The sequence below is a fragment of the Triticum dicoccoides genome, chromosome 4A (assembly GCF_002162155.2).
Source record: "Triticum dicoccoides isolate Atlit2015 ecotype Zavitan chromosome 4A, WEW_v2.0, whole genome shotgun sequence".
NCBI lineage: Eukaryota > Viridiplantae > Streptophyta > Magnoliopsida > Poales > Poaceae > Triticum > Triticum dicoccoides.
Window position 1 is genome coordinate 495,912,305 of NC_041386.1, and position 22,368 is coordinate 495,934,672.

Consider the following 22,368-nt stretch of genomic DNA (forward strand, 5'->3'; position numbering starts at 1 on the left):
TTGTCCGGAGTCTCATCCCGACTTGTGGGGGAATCATAGTCTCCATCATCCTTTCTTCACTGGGACAATGCTCTAATAATGATGATCATCACACTTTTATTTACTTACAACTCAAGAATTACAACTCGGTACTTAGAACAAGATATGACTCTATTTGAATGCCTCCGACGGTGTACCGGGATGTGCAATGATGCATGAGTGACATGTATGAAAGAATTATGAACGGTGGCTTTGCCACAAATATGATGTCAACTACATGATCATGCTAGCAATATGACAATGATGGAGCGTGTCATAATAAATGGAACGGTGGAAAGTTGCATGGCAATATATCTCGGAATGGCTATGGAAATGCCATGATAGGTAGATATGGTGGCTGTTTTGAGGAAGGTATATGGTGGGTGTATGGTACCGGCGAAAGGTGCGCGGTATTAGAGAGGCTAGCAATGGTGGAAGGGTGAGAGTGCGTATAGTCCATGGAATCAACATTAGTCATAAAGAACTCACATATTTATTGCAAAAATCTATTGGTTATCGAAACAAAGTACTATGCGCATGCTCCTAGGGGGATAGATTGGTAGGAAAAGACCATCGCTCGTCCCCGGCCGCCACTCATAAGGAAGACAATCAATAAATAAATCATGCTCCGACTTCATCACAGAACGGTCCACCATACGTGCATGCTACGGGAATCACAAACTTCAACACAAGTATTTCTCAAATTCACAACTACTCAACTAGCATGACTCTAATATTACCATCCTCATATCTCAAAACAATCATCAAGTATCAAACTTCTCTTAGTAACCAACACACTCATAAGAGAATTTTATTATTCTTGAATACCTAGCATATTAGGATTTTAAGAAATTTAGCATGCTATTTAAGACTCTCAAAATAATCTAAGTGAAGAATGATAGTTCATCTATTTCTTCAAAATAGAACTACCACCATGCTCTAAAAGATATAAGTGAAGCACTAGAGCAACAACAAACTACTCCGAAAGATATAAGTGAAGATCAATGAGTAGTTGAATAATTATGCAACTATGTGAAGACTCTCTAAAATTTAATAATTTCAGATCTTGTTACTTTATTCAAACAGCAATAAAAACAAAATAAAATTACATCTAAGAATAGCAAACATCATGTGAAGAAGAAAAAACTTAGGATCAATCGAAACTAACCGATAATTGTTGAAGAAGAAAGGTGGGATGCCAACCGGGGCATCCCCAAGCTTAGATGCTTGAGACTTCTTGAAATATTATCTTGGGGTGCCTTGGGCATCCCCAAGCTTGAGCTTTTGTGTCTCCTTAATTCCTCTCATATCACGGTCTCCCTAAATCTCAAAAGCTTCATCCACACAAAACTCAACAAGGACTCGTGAGATAAGTTAGTATAAACCATTGCCAAAACCTTATCATACTCTACTGTAGCAAATCACTAAAATTATTATTCAACATTGCATACTAAATGCCTCTGCATATTTAATAGTACTATCCTCAAATAGAATCATTAAAGAAGTATTCATATGCAAACAATGCAAACATAACAGCAATCTGCCTAAACAGAATAGTCTTTAAAGAATGCAGCAACATCCATACGTCCCTAGCTCCAAAAATTATGAAAGAAAATTCCCACTGTAGTAAATTTATCAGAGCTTAATATGCAATAGGTTTCAACATTTTATCACATTCTGACTTTTCTATGGAATTATTGCAACAGCGGTAAACTTTCTGTTTTCAAACAGCAACATGTATACTTGTAACATAGGCATAGTAAAGTCTATCAATGCTACTTTTATTGAAATAAAAGATGCAAAACATTGTTATAAATAACAGCATGCAAATATTAACAAAATAAATTGACGCTCCAAGCAAAACACATATCATTTGGTGAATAAAAATATAGCTCCAAGTAAAGTTGCCGATGAACAAAGACGAAAGAGGGGATGCCTTCCGGGGCATCCCCAAGCTTAGGCTCTTGGCTATCCTTGAATATTACCTTGGAGTGCCTTGGGAATCCCCAAGCTTAAGCTCTTGCCACTCCTTATTCCATAGTCCATCGAATCCTTACCCAAAACTTGAAAACTTCACAACACAAAACTTAAAGTAGAAAACTCGTAAGCTCCGTTAGTATAAGAAAGTAAATTACCACTTCAAGTTAATGTAATGAACTCATTCTTAATTTATATTGGTGTTAAACCTACTGTATTACAACTTCTCCATGGTTTGTAAACTATTTTACTAGCCATAGATTCATCAAAATAAGTAAACAACACACGAAAAACAGAATCTGTCAAAAACAGAACAGTCTGTAGTAATATGGATCAAACATATACTTATGGAACCCCAAAACTTCTAAAATAAATTTCTGGACCTGAGGAATTTATCTATTAATAATCTGAAAAAACAATTAACTAAATATAACTCTCCAAATAAAAATGGCAGCAATTCTCGTGAGCGCTAAAGTTTCTGTTTTCTTACAGCATGATCAACAAGACTTCCCCCAAATCTTCCCAAAGGTTCTACTTGGCACAAACACTAATTAAAAGCATAAAACCACATCTAAACAGAGGCTAGATGAATTATTTATTACTAAACAGGAACAGAAAGCATGGAATTAAAGTAAAATTGGGTTGCCTCCCAACAAGCGCTATCGTTTAACGCCCCTAGCTAGGCATGGTGGTTTCAATGATGCTCACATAAAGGATGAGAATTGAAACATAAAGAGAGCATCATGAAGAATATGAATATCACATTTAAGTCTAACCCACTTCCTATTCATAGGGATTCTGTGAGCAAACAACTTATGGGAACAATAATCAACTTGCATAGGAAAGCAAGACAGGCATAACTTCAAAACTTTTAGCACATAGAGAGGAAACTTGATATTATTGCAATTCCTACAAGCATATGTTCCTACCTCATAATAATTTTAAGTAGCATCATGAATGAATTCAACAATATAACCAGCACCTAAAGCATTCTTTTCATGATCTATAAGCATAGAAATTTTATTACTCTCCACACAAGCAAAATTCTTCTCATTAATAGTAGTGGGAGCAAACTCAACAAAGTAATTATCATGTGAGGCATAATCCAATTGAAAACTAAAATCATGATGAAAATTTTCATGGATATCATTATTCTTTATAGCATAAAAGTCATCACAATAATCATCATAGATAGCAACTTTGTTCTCATAATCAATTGGAACCTCTTGCGGAATAGTTGACTCATCACAAAATAAAGTCATGACCTCTCCAAATCCACTTTCATCAATATAATCATCATAAATAGGAGGCATGCTTTCATCATAATAAATTTTCTCATCAAAACTTGGGGGACAAAAAATATCATCTTCATCAAACATAGCTTCCCCAAGCTTGTGGCTTTGCATATCATTAGCATCATAGATATTCAAGAAATTCATACTAACAACATTGCAATCATGCTCATCATTCAAATATTTAGTGCCAAACATTCTAATGCATTCTTCTTCTAGCACTTGAGCACAATTATCGGAATCATAATTTTCATGATAGATATTAAAAAGATGAAGAATATGAGGTACTCTCAATTCCATTTTTTTGTAATTTTCTTTTATGAACTAAACTAGTGATAAAACAAGAAACTAAAAGACTCGATTGCAAGATCTAAAGATATACCTTCAAGCACTCACCTCCCCGGCAACGGCGCCAGAAAAGAGCTTGATGTCTACTACGCAACCTTCTTCTTGTAGACGTTGTTGGGCCTCCAAGTGCAGAGGTTTGTAGGACAGTAGCAAATTTCCCTCAAGTGGATGACCTAAGGTTTATCAATCCGTAGGAGGCGTAGGATGAAGATGGTCTCTCTCAAGCAACCCTGCAACCAAATAACAAAGAGTCTCTTGTGTCCCCAACACACCCAATACAATGGTAAATTGTATAGGTGCACTAGTTCGGCGAAGAGATGGTGATACAAGTGCAATATGGATAGTAGATAATAGTATTTGTAATCTGAAATTATAAAAACAGCAAGGTAACTAATGATAAAAAGTGAGCGTAAACGGTATTGCAATGCGTGGAAATAAGGCCTAGGGTTCATACTTTCACTAGTGTAAGTCCTCTCAACAATAATAGAATAATTGGATCATAAAACTATCTGAGGGAGTCCTGGATTAGGGGGTGTTCGGATAGCCGGATTATACCTTCAGCCGGACTCCTGGACTATGAAGATACAAGATTGAAGACTTCGTCCCGTGTCCGAAAGGGACTTTCCTTGGCGTGGAAGGCAAGCTTGGCGATACGGATATACAGATCTCCTACCATTGTAACCGACTTTGTGTAACCCTAACCCTCTCCGGTGTCTATATAAACCGGAGGGTTTTAGTCCGTAGGACAACATACACAACAACAATCATACCATAGGCTAGCTTCTAGGGTTTAGCCTCTCTGATCTCGTGGTAGATCTACTCTTGTACTACCCATATCATCAATATTAATCAACCAGGACGTAGGGTTTTACTCCATCGAGAGGGCCCGAACCTGGGTAAAACTTCGTGTCCCTTGCCTCCTGTTAGCATCCGGCCTAGACGCACAGTTCGGGACCCCCTACCCGAGATCCGCCGGTTTTGACACCGACATTGGTGCTTTCATTGAGAGTTCCTCTGTGTCGTCGCCGTCAAGCTCGATGGCTCCTACGATCATCAATAGCGATGCAGTCCAGGGTGAGACCTTCCTCCCCGCACAGATCTTCGTCTTCGGCGGCTTCGCACTGCGGGCCAATTCACTTGGACATCTGGAGCAGATCGAAAGCTATGCCCCTGGCCGTCAGGTCAGATTTGGAAGTTTAAACTACACGGCTGACATCCGCGGGGACTTGATCTTCGACGGATTCGAGCCACTGCCGAGCGTGCCGCACTATCACGACGAGCATGATCTAGCTCTGCCACCGAACAGTGCCCTAGAGGCCGCACCCGCATCGGCTTCGACCCTTAATTCGGAGCCAACTGCGCCGATCGAGGATGGGCGGTTGGACGCCGCCTCGGGGGATGCGATCCCAACGGTGATCGAGCCGAACACCAGCCCCGCACTCCGCGAGACTCATGACTCCAAGAAGCCAGACTCCTCTCTGGACTCCGAACCCTCCGCGCCCCTGCCGATCGAATCTGATTGGGCACCGATCATGGAGTTTACTGCCACGGACATCTTTCAGCACTCGCCCGGTGATATTCTGAGGACACTAAAGTCTCTCTCTTTATCAGGAGAGCCCTGGCCGGACTATGGTCAGCAAGGTTGGGATTCAGACGATGAGGAAATTCAAAGCCCACCCACCACCCACTTTGTAGCCACTATCGACGATTTAACCGACATGCTCGACTTCGACTCCGAAGACATCAATGGTATGGACGCCGATGCAGGAGACGATGAAGAACCAGCGCCTATCGGGCCCTGGAAAGCCACCTCGTCATATGACATATACATGGTGGACACCCCAAAAGAAGGAGATGGCGATGGAACATTGGAGGATGACCCCTCCAAGAAACAGCCTAAGCGCCGGCGTTAGCGGCGCTGATCAAAATCCTGCCAAAACAAATATGGTGATACCAGCACGGGAGATAATAATACTCCGGAGAGTGCCGAAGAAAACCCCCTCCAACAAGATTTAGCACAGGAGGATGGAGAAACCAGCCCTCATGAGAGAGCGGCAGACAGAGAGGTCGAGGACGATAATTATATGCCTCCCTCCAAAGACGAGGCAAGCCTCGACGACAGCGAATTTGTCGTGCCAGAGGATCCCGTCGAGCAAGAGCGTTTTCAACGCAGGCTTATGGCCATGGCAAGAAGCCTCAAGAAAAAACAGCAACAACTTAGAGCTGATCAAGATTTGCTAGTCGACAGATGGACTGAAGTCCTTGCAGCCGAAGAGCATAAACTCGAACGCCCCTCCAAGAGCTACCCAAAGCGCAGGTTTCTACCCCGACTAGAGGAGGAAGCACTTAAACCTGCATCACCTGCACTCGATACGGCCGATCGTCCACCTCGTGGCCGCGACAGAGAGGCCTCTCGGCCCTCCACTCAAGCCACACCCCGTACCAAGGCACGGGAAAATGCGCCAGACCTGCGAGATATGTTGGAGGACAAGGCAAGGCAAACAAGATCGATCTACGGATCGCATGGGCACCCCACGACTGGAGACGGTAACCGTCACGCCGGCCACAAATTCGGCAGGGCCGAACATAGTAGACAAAGCTCCTTGGAGCTACGTCGTGATATAGCCCAGTACAGAGGCGCCGCACACCCACTATGCTTCACAGACAAAATAATGGATCATCAAATCCCCGAGGGTTTCAAACCCATAAACATCGAATCATATGATGGCACAACAGATCCTGCGGTATGGATCGAGGATTATCTCCTTCATATCCACATGGTCCGCGGTGATGATTTCCATGCCATCAAATACCTCCCACTCAAGCTTAAAGGACCAACTCGGCATTGGCTTAACAGCTTGCCAACAGGATCAATCAGTTGTTGGGAGGACCTGGAAGCCGCGTTCCTCGACAATTTCCAGGGCACTTATGTGCTACCCCCAGACGCTGATGACCTAAGTCACGTAATTCAGCAGCCAGAGAAATTGGCCAGGCAATTCTGGACATGGTTCTTAACAAAGAAAAATCAAATAGTCGACTATCCGGATGCTGAGGCCCTAGCAGCCTTCAAGCACAATATCCGTGACGAGTGGCTTGCTCGGCACCTTGGACAGGAAAAGCCGAAATCTATGGCAGCACTCACGACACTCATGTGCTTGCTCGTAGCAACAACATGACCAAGAACCCTGGTAATTCGGATACTAGGGACAGTAGTGGCAGGTCGTGTCGCAACAAGCATAAGCGCCACATTAACGGCGACAACGCCAAGGATACGGCAGTTAATGTCGGATTCAGAGGCTATAAATCCAGTCAGCGGAAAAAGCCATTCAAAAGAAATCCTAGGGGCCCGTCCAGTTTGTACCGAATACTCGACCGCTTGTCCAGATACATGGCACCCCCGAAAAGCCGGCCAATCACACCAACAGGGATTGTTGGGTGTTCAAGCAGGCAGGCAAGTTAAATGCCGAAAATACAGACAAGGGGCTACATAGCGATGACGACGAAGAGCCCCGGCCGCCGAACAACAGTGGACAGAAGGGTTTTCCCCCACAAGTGCGGACGATGAACATGATATACGCAACCCACATCCCCAAGAGGGAGCGGAAGCGCGCGTTAAGGGACATATACGCGATAGAGCCGGTCGCCCCAAAGTTCAACCCATGGTCCTCCTTCCCGATCACCTTTGATCGAAGGGACCATCCCACTAGCACCCGTCATGGCGGATTCGCCGCATTGGTTCTAGACCCAATTATTGACGGATTTCATCTCACTAGAGTCCTTATGGACGGCGGCAGTAGCCTGAACCTGCTTTACCAGGATACAGTGCGGAAAATGGGCATAGATCCCTCAAGGATCAGGCCCACCAAAACGACCTTTAAAGGCGTAATACCAGGTGTAGAGGCCAACTGTACAGGCTCAGTTAACCTTGAAGTGGTCTTCGGATCTCCGGATAATTTCCGAAGCGAGGAGTTAATCTTCGACATAGTCCCATTCCGCAGTGGCTATCACGCACTGCTCAGGCGAACCGCATTTGCCAAGTTCAATGCGGTACCGCACTACGCATACCTTAAGCTCAAGATGCCAGGCCCTCGAGGAGTAATTACGGTCAATGGAAACACCGAACGCTCCCTCCGAACGGAGGAGCACACGGCGGCCCTTGCAGCGGAAGTACAAAGCAGCCTCTCCAGGCAGTTCTCTAGTCCGGCCATTAAACGTCCGGACACCGTCAAGCGCGCCCGGAGTAACCTACAACAAGACCACCTGGCACGTTCCGAGAAGGCATAGCAATGCAGCCCCAACCCCAGCCCTCACAAAAATGCGACACCAGTACTTCGCATACATAACTACGCTCTAGAAATACCATGGGTACAGGGGGAGGGCACCATCACGGCACGCCCAAAACAAGGCTTAAACCGCACCAGGGGCTGCCTATTTTTTTTAATTTTCTCTTACTTTCAGGACTCCATTCTTCGGAAGGCCTGTTCAGCAATTCAATTGCCACACAAACGATGCAAGAACCAGGGAAGCAGACAAGCCACGCCGCATTACGGAACTCCCAGGTGGTCTCTATCACGAGCAGTATACATGTTTCGCATACTATTCCGCAGCTTTCCCCTGGAACGGACACGTTAAATAGTCCAACCTTTTGCTTATCGCATTATTTGTATCATTCGGCTTTGATCGCAGCCCTCTTTAATAAACAATGCATATCTTTTGTCTATTTTTGCATTACTCTTTTTTAATATATGTTCCTTAACGACATGTTGCATCCGTACACTTTGGTACGACCAAAATACGCCAGGGGCTTTAGTACCCCTCAATATGGTGTGAGAAGTCTGAACACTTTAACAAGTGCGGCACCCTGAACTTATAGCATTATATGCATCGGCTCCGAATCATGTCTTGGGTCAATAGTTGGGTTTGCCCGGCTCCTATGTTTTGGTGCCTTACGTTCCGCTATATCGGCTAAGGTAGCACTAGGAAAACCACTGCGATTGTGCCCCAGTTGAGCTGGGTCGAGCACCTCAGTGGACAAAGCTAAAACTGACTGTCATGATGAAGCGAGAGCTGGTCGCTGTTCGAGAGGTTTTTCGAGTCCCTAAAGACTTATGCTGCTTAGAGCGAGGAGTCGGCTCTGTCCGGACAAGGCATGAATAGCGCCCCGAACTCGGTCTTCCGAATACTAGGGGCTTCGCCGAAATTTAAAATTATAGAATTCTATGGCTAAGTGAGAGTGTTCACGCATTATAGTCCGATTGCCTTGTTCGTTGGGCTGAGCGCCTCCCTCGAAGGACCCAAACATGGGAAAAAGAGCGCCCAGGTTTATCCCCGAACACCCCAGCAGTAGCGGCACGGGGGCAGAAGCCGGAGACTCGCCATCTCTCAGTATTGATAAACAGCCGCACAGAAGGTAATATTTTAAATTCCAACAGCATTGCTTAGTGCATATGAACAAGTTTTCAGCGCACAGGACAAAACGAGCGAGTTTTACTCAAAAAATACATCCTTGGAACATTCATCCGCCACAAGGCAGGCACCCTTCAGAACATCCTTATAATAATTCTTGGGCTTGTGATGCTCTTTCCCCGGCGGTGGCCCATCCTTCACAAGCTTCTCAACATCCAGCTTGCCCCAGTGCACCTTAGCGGGCAAGGGCCCTACGGGCAGCTTCAATGCAGATGGAGCGCTTGATGTCTTCGAGCCTCGGACAGGCCCCACCAGCCGCCGCACCAGCCCGAAATAGCTCCCAGGTAGAGCCTCTCCAGGCCACAGTCGAACTATGAGGCCCTTCATGGCCTGTTCGGCCGCCTTGTGGAGCTCGACCAGTTGCTTCAGCTGGTCGCTCAGGGGCACGGGGTGTCCGGCCTAAGCGTACTGAGACCAGAACACCTTCTCTGTCGAGCTGCCCTCCTCGGCTCGATAGAATGCGGCAGCATCGGACACACTCCGGGGAAGATCTGCAAACACTCCTGGAGAGCTCTGGATTCGGGTAAGTAACAAGTAACTCACGTTTATGTGTTTGCTTTGCATAAAGAATGCCTTACCCGCCACTATCTTCTTCACCTCATCCAACTCCTGGAGGATCTTCTGGGATTCGGCCTTGGCAGACTTGGCATTTTTAATAGCCGCTGCGAGCTCGGACGCTCGCGTCTTTGAGTCAAGCTCCAAACTCTCATGTTTTTTCATGAGAACCTGGAGCTCTTGCTGTACCATGCCAACCTTGGCCTCGTACTTCTCCCGCTCGGTGCGCTTCGTGGTCGCCCTCTTCTCGGCCTCGACCAGCGCTTGCTTAAGGGTCGCCACCTCAGATGTGGCCCCTACAATAGCCACGATAATCCTGTCATTTTTTGCAATTGCACCTTTTTATATATATTCAAACAATGTATTTCTTACCTTCATTGTCCTCGAGCTGCTTCTTGGCACGCCCGAGCTCTTGCTCGGACCGCTCGAGGTTCTGCTTTAGCGTGTCCACCTCCGCAGTCAGTGCGGCGGACGCAAGCAGAGAAGCCTGCATGCGCATATTTACTCCTTTTTGTTAGACTCTTGCGAATTTCTTCCTCTATTCGGCTTTTCTTCCCGAACGCCAAACAGAGCATCAGGGGCTACTGTCTATGCGGTAATATTATTTACACATTCTTTACTTACCTCAAAGCTTGTTAAAAGGCTATCACAAGCTTCAGTCAGTCCGCTCTTGGCGGACTGAACCTTCTGGACCACCGCACTCATAATGGTGCGGTGCTCCTCATCGATGGAGGCGCCTTGGAGCGCCTCGAACAGATCGTCCGGCGCCTCCGGTTGGACGGGGGTCACCGACACAGTGGGCTTGCTCCTCTTGGAAGGAGGTCGCCCACCGGACTCTAGAACCTTTGAAGGTTCCGTAGCAGTGTCCGGAATTGAGCCGGACTTGGAGCCCTGGGGGGTTTTATCCCCTTTACTCCTGGAGTCCGGGAGGTCGCCTTGCGGCGCCTCCAGGACCACCTCCTCCCGGCTTGGAACCTGTTGAGACAACACTTCGGCGTCGTCCGTAGGGCGGGGGGAGGAAGCCGTCGGAAGCAAATTCACATCCAACGAGTCCAGTGAACCGCTTGACGATGCGTCGAGCCGGTCTTTGGGTGGGCTGCATAATCATATTCGAAAGCTGTGCAATAAAGGAATACTATGAATTACTCTGGTATCCGGATACTTACGATTTCGCCAGGGGCTTGGCCCTGAGCGGCCACTCCTCTCCGCCGTTGTCGGCTTCGGTGGAGTAGTCCGGAGGAAGGGTTTTCCCCTTCTTAGACCCTCCGGCCTCCCCAGAGAGGGCGGCCTTCCTTTTCTTCTCTCCTCCCGCTGGAGGGGGAGAGGTCTCTTCTACTTCCTCCTCGTCTTCACGGGAGGAATGCGCCTCGGAGCCGCCGGATGATGAATCCGACACCTCCTGGCGCCGGGCACTCTTTCGAGTCCCTGTGGCCTTCTTCGTGGCCTTCTTCTCCGACACCACATAGGGTGCCGAAACCAGCAGCTTCGCCAAGCGGGCATCGGCTGGGTCTTCGGGCAAAGGAGCCGGATGGTTGATCCGTCCGGACTGCGCCTGCCAAGCCTGTCAAAGGTAAGGGAGCTTAGATCCCGCATAGATTCAAACTATGGAAAATTAATACCCTATAAAAGGTACAAACAACTTACCGCACTAGCGTGATGCTGCGCGCTGAATCCACGATCCTCGGTAGCGGATGCGGGAGCTTCGGCGCCCTTGAAGAGCACCTTCCAGGCATCCTCGTACGTCGTGTCGAAGAGCCTGCTCAAAGTTTGGTGCTGCGCCGGATTGAACTCCCATAGATTGAAGGCCCGTTGTTGACACGGGAGGATCAGGCGGATGAGCATAACCTGGACTACGTTGACAAGCTTGAGCTGCTTGTCCACCAGGGATTGGAGGCATGTTTGCAGTCCAGTCACCTCTCCTTTGCTTCCCCACGATAGGCCCGTCTCTTTCCAGGACGTGAGCCGCGTTGGGGGTCCGGACCGGAACTCGGGGGCTGCGACCCACTCAGGGTCGCGCGGCTCGGTGATGTAAAACCACCCCGATTGCCACCCCTTCAGGGTCTCCACAAAGGACCCCTCGAGCCATAAGACGTTGGGCATCTTGCCCACCATGACGCCTCCGCACTCCGCCTGGTTGCCGCGCACCACCTTCGGCTTGACGTTGAAAGTCTTGAGCCATAGGCCGAAATGGGGGCGGATGCAGAGGAAAGCCTCGCACACGATGATAAACACCGAGATGTTGAGGATGAAGTTCGGGGCCAGATCATGGAAATCCAGGCCATAGTAGAACATGAGTCCACGGACGAATGGGTGGATTGAGAAGCCCAGTCCGCGGAGGAAGTGGGGAAGGAACAGTACCCTCTCATGGGGCCTTGGGGTGGGGAGGAGCTGCCCCTTTTCGGGAAGCCGGTACGCGATGTCGTTAGACAAGTATCCGGCCTTCCTTAGTTTTTTGATGTGTCCCTCCATGACGGAGGAGACCATCCACTTGCCTCCCGCTCCGGACAAGGCTGGAGAAGGTTGAGGCGGGGAGTGCGGACTTGGGCGCTGGAGCTCGAGTGCGCGAGAATGGATAAGCAAGGGAGGAAGAAGGTGTAGGTGAAAAGGTGGATCCTTATCCCCTTATATGGGTGGATGCAACTACGTGTCCCCACCAGCCTGGTAAAACTCGATTATCTCCAAGCGCCGTAATCAATGGCGCGGTTGGGTTACCCACGCCCGTATTGATGAGAAACCCGGAATAAGGGGACATGATCTCTGCTTTAACAAGACGTGCCAAGGAAACCACCTCGCATGACGCGCTGAGGTGGGATAATGAAACAACTCGGATAAAGGATTGGCCGTGGTGTGTCACACTACGGAATGCGTCAGCAGATTAGATTTGTGTAAATATTATTCTCTCTATGGCAATATGTGGAAACTTATTTTGCAGAGCCGAACACTATCTTTGTGTTCAAAATCTTCTATGAAGTACTTGGAGGAGGAACCCACCTTGCAATGCTGAAGACACTGCGCGCCGGACTCGTCGTCATTGAAGCCTGGTTCAGGGGCTACTGAGGGAGTCCTGGATTAGGGGGTGTTCGGATAGCCGGACTATACCTTCGGCCGGACTCCTGGACTATGAAGATACAAGATTGAAGACTTCGTCCCGTGTCCGGAAGGGACTTTCCTTGGCGTGGAAGGCAAGCTTGGCGATACGGATATACAGATCTCCTACCATTGTAACCTACTTTGTGTAACCCTAACCCTCTCCGGTTTCTATATTTACCGGAGGGTTTTAGTCCGTAGGACAACATACACAACAACAATCATACCATAGGCTAGCTTCTAGGGTTTAGCCTCTCTGATCTCGTGGTAGATCTACTCTTGTACTACCCATATCATCAATATTAATCAAGCAGGACGTAGGGTTTTACCTCCATCGAGAGGGCCCGAACCTGGGTAAAACTTCGTGTCCCTTGCCTCCTGTTACCATCCGGCCTAGACGCACAGTTCGGGACCCCCTACCCGAGATCCGCCAGTTTTGACACCGACACTATCCCTAACATGCAACAAAGAGTCACTCCAAAGTCACTAATAGCGGAGAACGAACAAAGAGATTATGGTAGGGTATGAAACCACCTCAAAGTTATTCTTTCCAATCAATCCGCTGGACTATTCCTATAAGTGTCACAAACAGCCCTAGAGTTCGTACTAGAATAACACCTTAAGACACAAATCAATCAAAACCCTAATGTCACCTAGATACTCCGATGTCACCTCAAGTATCCGTGGGTATGATTATACGATATGCATCAGACAATCTCAAATCCATCTATTCAACCAACACATAGAACCTCAAAGAGTGCCCCAAAGTTCCTACCGGAGAATCACGATGAAAATGTGTGCCAACCCCTATGCATAGGTTCATGGGTGGAACCCGCAAGTTGATCACCAAAACATACATCAAGTGGATCACGTGATATCCCATTGGCACCACGGATACACACGGCAAGACATACATCAAGTGTTCTCAAATCTTTAAAGACTCAATCCGATAAGATAACTTCAAAGGGGAGACTCAATCCATTACAAGAGAGTAGAGGGGGGAAGAAACATCATAGCATCCAAATATAATAGCAAAGCTCGCGATACATCAAGATTGTATCATCTCAAGAACACGAGAGAGAAACAGAGAGATCAAACACATAGTTACTGGTACATACCCTCAGCCCCGAGGGAGAACTACTCCCTCCTCGTCATGGAGAGCATCGGGATGATGAAGATGGCCACCGGAGAGGGATTGCCCCCTCCGGCAGGGTGCCGGAACGGGTCTAGATTGGTTTTATGTGGCTACGGAGGCTTCTGGCGGCTGAACGCCCGATCTATTGTGCTCCCGAATGTTTTTATGGTATATGGATATATATAGGCGGAAGAAGTACGTCAGGGGGGGCACGAGGGGCTCACGAGGGTGGAGGGCGCGCCCAGGGGGAGTGGGCGCGCCCCCCTGCCTTGTGACCTCCTCGCAGATCCCCCGACATGCACTCCAAGTCTTCTGGGCTTCTTTCCTTCCAAAAATGAGTTCCGTGAAGTTTCAGGTCAATTGGACTCCGTTTGATTTTCCTTTTCTTCGAAACCCTAAAACATGGTAAAAATAGAAACTGGCACTGGGCTCTGGGTTAATAGGTTAGTCCCAAAAATGATATAGAAGTGTATAATAAAGACCATAAACATTCAAAATAGTAGATAATATAGCATGGAGCAATCAAAAATTATAGATACGTTGGAGACGTATCAATGGCCATCTTGGCTATTCTTTCCTTGCTCTGGCAATGCGCGGCCTATTCGGCCCTCAGCTCTTCGACCGCCTTTAGAGCAGCCGCATCGCTATTCCTTCCTTGTTCCTTGGCCCAGGCAAGCTCCGCCCAAAGGGTCTCCACGGTGGCAGCTCCATCTGCAGTCACAACATATTAAAGATACCGGCATCATGCTCCTCTTCCTATGTGTTGATCACCGGAGGAATCACTTACCCTGTGCCTCGTCAAGCCGCTTGTTGACAAGCATGATGTCGGCATCTGCCGCATCAAGTTGCCGCTTTAGCTCGGCAAACCCATCAGTCCGGCTAGCCACCGGACCTTCAACCACTTGCACATAAAGGCGGTCTGGTTATTACCTGGGACTATGATCCTCTGTTTTCCGCCGTTTTCGACGGCAACCAGAGTCTCAGGGGATACTATCCGCATAGGGCACACCTAACGTGTGCGGTACTGTCAAAAACATACACTATTTCACGTACCTCAAAGCCTTTCAACAGACTCATAAAAGCTTCATGCAATCCTCTTTCAGCGGACGAAATCCTTTCAATTACCGTACCCATTAGCGTACGATGCGCTTCTGAGATGGCCGCTTGCCCCAGAAGATCCTTCAGTGTGTCCGACCGCACACTGTACGGTTCTGGACTCTTTCTGTTGCTCTCTTTAGGAGCCGAATACTGAGGACTCCGGGTGGCCAAAGGATTACCCTCTGGCCTTGGTGGATTAGGAGAGACCCTCAGCGACGACACTTCAGGGTCGCCCGCCTCATGAGGCGGGGTGGCAGGGGGAGGTGTTTCACTCTCCATCATCTCCGGAAGAAGATCCCCCGAAGACGAACTCTGTCAAGAAGGGCTACGATCCGAACTACACGATATAAGCTTCGGTTATTGTCTTCAGAAGTAAGGTAGGATACTTTCACTATGAAGTACTTTTTGATTACTTACAGCTCGGTAGAGGGATGATTCCCTTGCGGACATTGTGCAGCAAGAATACCCTCTGAGGCAGGACCCTCTAGCGAAGATTTCTTCCCCCGTTTGGAAGCCTTTGTTTCCGGATCTTCAGAGGTGGTCCTCTTCCTTCCTCGGGGAGAGGGAATGTCAGATTATTCTCCTTGGTTATCCTCCTTCGCGGAGGTGCTAATTCCCCCGGTTTGGACGAATAGTGAGTGAGGCCTGCTTCCGGCCTCTTTATTCCCCCCTTTATCTTCCTTTGAGAGCACCTGATAAGGCGCCGGCTCGAGCATCCTGTCTAGCACTGGATTGGCCAAGCCTTCGGGAAGGGGGGCCGAACACCTGATCATCTTTGCCTTTGTTATCCAGTCCTGGTCAAAGAGAGACTTTGCAGAATAATGTCATGATAAATAAAAGGACATCATGTTCGGCCGTGGGATTACTTACTTGGGTATCATGGCGGTTACAGCTCAGACCCGCATCCTCGGTGGTGTCCGGACACTCTATTTGGGGTCCGAAGAACAATTTGCACATCTCTTCGAGCGTCATGCCGAGGAAGTGTTGAATAGTTTGCAGTCCTTTCGGGTTGAATTCCCACATACGGAGGGGTCGACATTTGCAAGGCTGGACTCGACGAACTAGCATGACTTGCATTACCATAACCAGGCTGACGTCTCTCTCAAGGAGATCTCGGATGCGACTCTGCAATATCGGAACATCATTTACTGGACCCTAGTTCAGCCCCTTGCTGATACATGATGTTAGTTGTGGTGGGGGGCCTGAGCAAAAGGCTGGGGCGGCTACCCACTTGAGCTATGATATAAAACCACTCCCGCTGCCACAAACTGGACACCTCTGGGAAGGAACCCTCTGGCCATGGAGCATCAACGCTTTAGCTTATTACGACATCTCCGCACTCTACGCGTCGCCCCTCGATCATCTTCAGCTTCACATTGAAGGTCTTGAGCCATAGGCCAAAGTGTGGGGTAATGCGGAGGAAGGCCTCACACATGACGTTGAACGACGAGATGTGAAGAAGGGAATCCGGGGCCAGATCATGGAAATCCAGCCCATAATAGAACATGAGCCCCCTAACAAAGGGATCCAGAGCGAGGCCTAGCCCTCGGAGGAAGTGAGAGATGAACACAACACTCTCGTTGGGTTCGGGAGTGGGGATGACCTGCCCTCGGGCGGGCAGCCTGTGTGAGATTTCGACGGTTAGATACCTGGCCTCTCTCAGCTTCTTGATGTCCTCCTCTGTGACAGAGGAAGGAATCCCTGACCTTGGAGGTTGGATCCGGACATGGTTGAAGGTCTGAAGCGCCTGACCTGAGCCTTGGGTGTTGGAACTCGAGGCAGGGGAAAGATTCGATTGAGCACAAGAGGAAAAAAGGACATGCCTTGGCCTCTTTATAAATAGGGTGAATATCAAGCATCCTCCTCGCGGCCGTTTTGGACTTGCCTAAAATCGAGGAGTCATACCAACGGGTGATACGTCTCCAACGTATCTATAATTTTTGATTGCTCCATGCTATATTATCTATTGTTTTGGACATTATTAGGCTTTATTATCCACTTTTATATTATTTTTGGCACTAACCTATTAACCGGAGGCCCAACCCAGAATTGATGTTTTTTTGCCTGTTTTAGGGTTTTGAAAAAAGGAATATCAAACGGAGTCCAAACGGAATGAAACCTTCGGGAACGTGATTTTATCAACGAACAAGACCCAGGAGACTTGGACCCTACGTCAAGACACAAAAGAGGAGGCCACGAGGTAGGGGGCACGCCTACCCCCCAGGCACGCCCTCCACCCTCGTGGGCCCCCTGTTGCTCCACCGACGTACTCCTTCCTCCTATATATACCTACGTACCCCCAAACGATCAGATACAGAGCCAAAACCCTAATTCCATTGCCGCAACTTTCTGTATCCATGAGATCCCATCTTGGGGGCTATTCCAAAGCTCTGCCGATGGGGGCATCGATCACGGAGGGCTTCTACATCAACACCACAGCCTCTCCGATGAAGTGTGAGTAGTTTACCTCAGACCTACGGGTCCATAGTTAGTAGCAAGATGGCTTCTTCTCTCTTTTTGGATCTCAATACAATGTTCTCCCCCTCCCTTGTGGAGATCTATTCGATGTAATCTTCTTTTTGCGGTGTGTTTGTTGAGACCGATGAATTGTGGGTTTATGATCAAGTCTATCTATGAACAATATTTGAATCTTCTCTAAATTCTTTTATGTATGATTGGTTATCTTTGCAAGTCTCTTCAAATTATCAGTTTGGTTTGGCCTACTAGATTGATCTTTCTTGCAATGGGAGAAGTGCTTAGCTTTGGGTTCAATCTTGCGGTGTCCTTTCCCAGTGACAGTAGGGGCAGCAAGGCACGTATTGTATTGTTGCCTTCGAGGATAACAAGATGGGGTTTTCATCATATTGCATGAGTTTATCCCTCTACATCATGTCATCTTGCTTAAGGCGTTACTCTATTTTCATTAACTTAATACTCTAGATGCATGCTAGATAGCGGTCGATGAGTGCAGTAATAGTAGTAGATGCAGGCAGGAGTAGGTCTGCTTGTCTCGGACGTGATGCCTATATACATGATCATACCTAGATATTCTCATAACTATGCTTAATTCTGTCAATTGCTCAACAGTAATTTGTTCACCCACCGTAGAATACTTATGCTCTCGAGAGAAGCCACTAGTCAAACCTATGGCCCCCGGGTCTATCTTCATCATATTAATCTACCAATACTCAGTTATTTCCTTTTTGCTTTTACTTTGCTTTTATTTTACTTTGCATCTTTATCATAAAAATACCAAAAATATTATCTTATCATATCTATCAGATCTCACTCTCGTAAGTGGCCGTGTAGGGATTGACAACCCCTTAACGCGTTGGTTGCGAGGATTTATTTGTTTTGTGCAGGTGCGAGGGACTCGCGCGTAGCCTCCTATTGGATTGATACCTTGGTTCTCAAAAACTGAGGGAAATACTTATGCTACTTTGCTGCATCATCCCTTCCTCTTCGGGGACAACCAAGACAGCGCTCAAGAGGTAGCAACGGGCACGAGTGGGTTACCCACGTCCGTATTGATGAGAATCCTGTAATAAGGGGGACACGATCTCTACTTCGACAAGACGTGTCAAGAAAACCGCCTCGCAATATGTGCAGTGCTGGTTGGGGAAAACGGTTCGGATAATGACCAGGCCATGACATGACGTCGTGCTGTCAAAACGTGTCAGTAGATTAGATCTATGGAAATATTATTCTCTCTATGGTGGTATGTGGAGCTTGTTTTGCAGAGCCGGACACTATCCTTGGGTTCACAATCTTCTATGGAGTATTCGGAGGAGGAACCCGCCTTGCAATGCCGAAAACAAACGGCGCGTCGGACTCATCGTCATTGAAGCCTGGTTCAGGGGCTACTGAGGGAGTCCTGGATTAGGGGGTCTCCGGACAACCAGACTATATCCTTTGGCCGGACTGTTGGACTATGAAGATACAAGATTGAAGACTTCGTCTCGTGTCCGGATGGGACTCTCCTTGGCGTGGAAGGCAAGCTTGGCAATACATATATGTAGATCTCCTCCCTTGTAACCGACTCTGTGTAACCCTAGCCCCCTCCGGTGTCTATATAAACCGGAGGGTTTAGTCCGTAGGACAACATACAATCATACCATAGGCTAGCTTCTAGGGTTTAGCTTCTACGATCTCGTGGTAGATCAACTCTTGTGATACTCATATCATCAAGAACAATCAAGCAGGACGTAGGGTATTACCTCCATCAAGAGGGCCCGAACCTGGGAAAACATCGTGTCCCCTGCCTCCTGTTACCATCCACCTTAGACACACAGTTCGGGACCCCCTACCCGAGATCCGCCGGTTTTGACACCGACACACCGCTAGATTCTCTCTCCTCCCGCCTCCTTCTTCTCCCCATCGCTTGCCCTAGAGCAGAAGAAGGTCGCCGGTGCAGGTGCTCGCCCGGGCAGCTCCGGCAACCTCCGGCGGAGCTTGGACCGCTGGAGTGCTCGTCGGGGAGGTGTGTAACGCCCTCGATGCGGCTATATCTCCTACGTGTCGAAGCACGACTTAGAGGCATAACCGCATTGAAAGCAATGTCGCAAGTAAGGTAATCTTCACAACAACCCATGTAAATAGATAATAGGGGAAAGGTACATAGTTGGCTTACACTCGCCACGTCACAAAAATACATAAATAACATTACATTCATCCATTGCACTCATGGTCTGACTACGGTAACAAAATAAAAGATCAACCCTAACAAGCGACATGGTCCCGATCGCCCCAACTGGGCACCACTACTGATCATCAGGGAAAGACACATAGTAACGGTGTGAGTCTTTGTCAAACTCCCACTTGAGCTCAAGCGCATCATCTGGAACGGAGTCATCGGGCCCTGCATCTGGTTTGGAAGTAATCTATGAGTCACGGGGACTCAGCAATCTCGCACCCTCGCGATCAAGACAATTTAAGCTTATAGGTAAGGCAAGGTAATATGTGGAGCTGCAGCAAGCGACTAGCATATATGGTGGATAACCTGTTCGCAAAAGAGAGCGAGAAGAGAAGGCGAAGCCGAACGAGAAACTATAGAACAACCTACAGCAAACATTACTCCAACACCGTGTTCACTTCCCGGACTCCGCCGAGAAGAGACCATCACGGCAACACACGCGGTTGATTCATTTTAATTAAGTTAAGGTTCATGTTATCTACAACCGGACATTAACAAATTCCCATCTGCCCATAACCGCGGGCACGGCTTTCAAAAGTTCAAATCCCTACAGGGGAGTCCCAACATAGCCCATCACAAGCTCTCACGGTAAACGAAGGATAAACCTTCTCCCGAGACATTCCGACCAGACTCGATATCCCGGTTCTACAAGACAACTTCGACAAAGATAAAACAAGTCCAGCAACACCGCCCGAATGTGCCGACAAATCCCGATAGGAGCTGCACATATGTAATGCCCTCGATGCGGCTATATCTCCCACATGTCGAAGCACGACTTAGAGGCATAACCGCATTGAAAGCAATGTCGCAAGTGAGGTAATTTTCACACAATCCATGTAATACATAAGGGAAAAGATACATAGTTGGCTTACAATCGCCACTTCACACAATACATGAATTAAAGCATTACATCAACCAGATACAATCAAGGTCCGACTACGGAACCAAAATAAAAGAAGAACCTCAAAAGCGACAAGGTCCCCGATCGACCCCAACTGGGCTCCACTACTGATCAACTAGAACGAAACAACACAAAGGACAAGATCTTCATCGAGCTCCTCCTGAGCTTGGTTGCATCATCTGCACGGACTCATCGACACCTGCAAGCTGGTTTTGGAAGTATCTGTGAGCCACGGGGACTCAGCAATCTCGCACCCTCGCGATCGATACTATTTAAGCTTATAGGTAAGGCAAGGTAATATGTGGAGCTGTAGCAAGCGACTAGCATATATGGTGGCTAACCTGTTCGCAAAAGAGAGTGAGAAGAGAAGGCAAAGCACGAACGAAGAACTATGATCAAGAAGTGATCCTAGAACTACCTACGTCAAGCATAACCCCAACACCGTGTTCACTTCCCGAACTCCGCCGGAAAGAGACCATCACGGTTACACACGCGTTTGATGCATTTTAATTAAGGTCAACTTCAGGTTTTCGACAACCGGACATTAACAAATTCCCATCTACCCATAACCGCGGGCACGGCTTTCGAAAGTTCAATCCCTGCAGGGGTGTCCCGACTTAGCCCATAACAAGCTCTCACGGTCAATGAAGGATATTCCTTCTAGCGGGAAGACCCGATCAGACTCGGAATCCCGGTTACAAGATATTTCGACAATGGTAAAACAAGACCAGCAAAGCCACCCAGATGTGCCGACAAATCCTGATAGGAGCTGCACATATCTTGTTCTCAGGGCACACCGGATGAGCAAGATGTCGGGTGGGCCAGCCCAGAGTTGCCCTTGGTAGCTCCGGGCATCGCTCGGTTGGACCAACACTTAGAGAAGCACTGGCCCGGGGGGGTTAAAAATAAAGATGACCCTTGGGCTGGCCTAACCCAAGGGGAAAAGAGGCTAGGTGGCGAATGGTAAAACCAATGTTGGGCCTTGCTGGAGGAGTTTTATTCAAGGCGAACTGTCAAGGGGTTCCCATTATAACCCAACCGCGTAAGGAACGCAAAATCCGGGAACATAACACCGATATGACGGAAACTAGGATGGCAAGAGTGGAACAAAACACCAGGCATAAGGCCGAGCCTTCCATCCTTTACCAAGTATATAGATGCATTAATTAAATAAGAGATATTGTGATATCCCAACAAGTAAGCATGTTCCAACAGGGAACAACATCTCCATGTTCCAACAAGGAACGAACTTCGATCTTCACCTGCAACTAACAACGCTATAAGAGGGGCTGAGCAAAGCGGTAACATAGCCAATCAACGGTTTGCTAGGACAAGGTGGGTTAGAGGCTTGGTTTAACAATATGGGAGGCATGATAAGCAAGTGGTAGGTATCGCAGCATAGGCATAGCAAAAGAGCGAGCAACTAGCAAGGAAAGATAGAAGTGATTTCGAGGGTATGATCATCTTGCCTAAAATCCCGCAAGGAAGAAGAACGAGTCCATGAAGAAGACAAACGGACGTAGACGAACGGGTCCTCACAAACGCGACGTTACCAGAACCAACCCGAAGAAGCAACACCGGAAAAGAAGCACACAACATAGTAAACAACCAACACATGAACATGGGATGATATGCGAGATGCGGTATGCGATGCATATGCATGATTTGACAAGGAATGATTGAACCAGGCCTCAACTTGGAAATCCAAGAGTTCCACTGGAAAGAGGAGATGATTTCGATTGAAATCGATATAAAGAACACCGGAATCGGAGGCACGGTTTGGAAATGGCAAGCAAAA

General features: G+C 47.8%; 1 pseudogene; it reads right to left on the bottom strand.

Annotated features, from left to right (window-relative positions):
- LOC119283575 overlaps positions 1 to 12,158 on the bottom strand; it is a 109,597-nt pseudogene extending 97,439 nt beyond the window's left edge.
- Between the last annotated feature and the right edge of the window lie 10,210 nt (positions 12,159 to 22,368).